This window comes from Temnothorax curvispinosus, unplaced genomic scaffold, assembly GCF_003070985.1.
Source record: "Temnothorax curvispinosus isolate PA1 unplaced genomic scaffold, ASM307098v1 QBEX01017753.1, whole genome shotgun sequence".
Taxonomy (NCBI): Eukaryota; Metazoa; Arthropoda; class Insecta; order Hymenoptera; family Formicidae; genus Temnothorax; species Temnothorax curvispinosus.
Genome location: NW_020227533.1, coordinates 1 through 428, shown reverse-complemented (window position 1 = coordinate 428; position 428 = coordinate 1).

Below are 428 nucleotides of genomic sequence, written 5' to 3'. Positions count from 1 at the left end.
CTCTCTCTCTCTCTCTCTCTCTCTCTCTCTCTCTCTCTCTCTCTCTTGCTCTCTCTTTCTCTAAAAAAATTAAAGAAATTAGTTTCTAAAAGGTTGTTAACAAAAAACTATACACTTTATGGCACTCCCCGGGAAATTCTACCCCTATTTCATGTACTCGTAGTAAAAATTCGGTCCCTCTCTTTCTCTCTCTTGCTCTCTCTTTCTCTAAAAAAATTAAAAAAATTAGTTTCTAAAAGATTGTTAACAAAAAACTATACACTTTATGGCACTCCCCGGGAAATTCTACCCCTGTTTCATATATAATTCTTTTAAATTTAGTCAATTATTTCCCGAAAAATTAGAAGAATTAGAAAAATCGGTTTCCAGAAAATCGGTAGCAAAAAAATGGCCACGACATTTTCATCCCCGGGAAATTCTACCCCTGT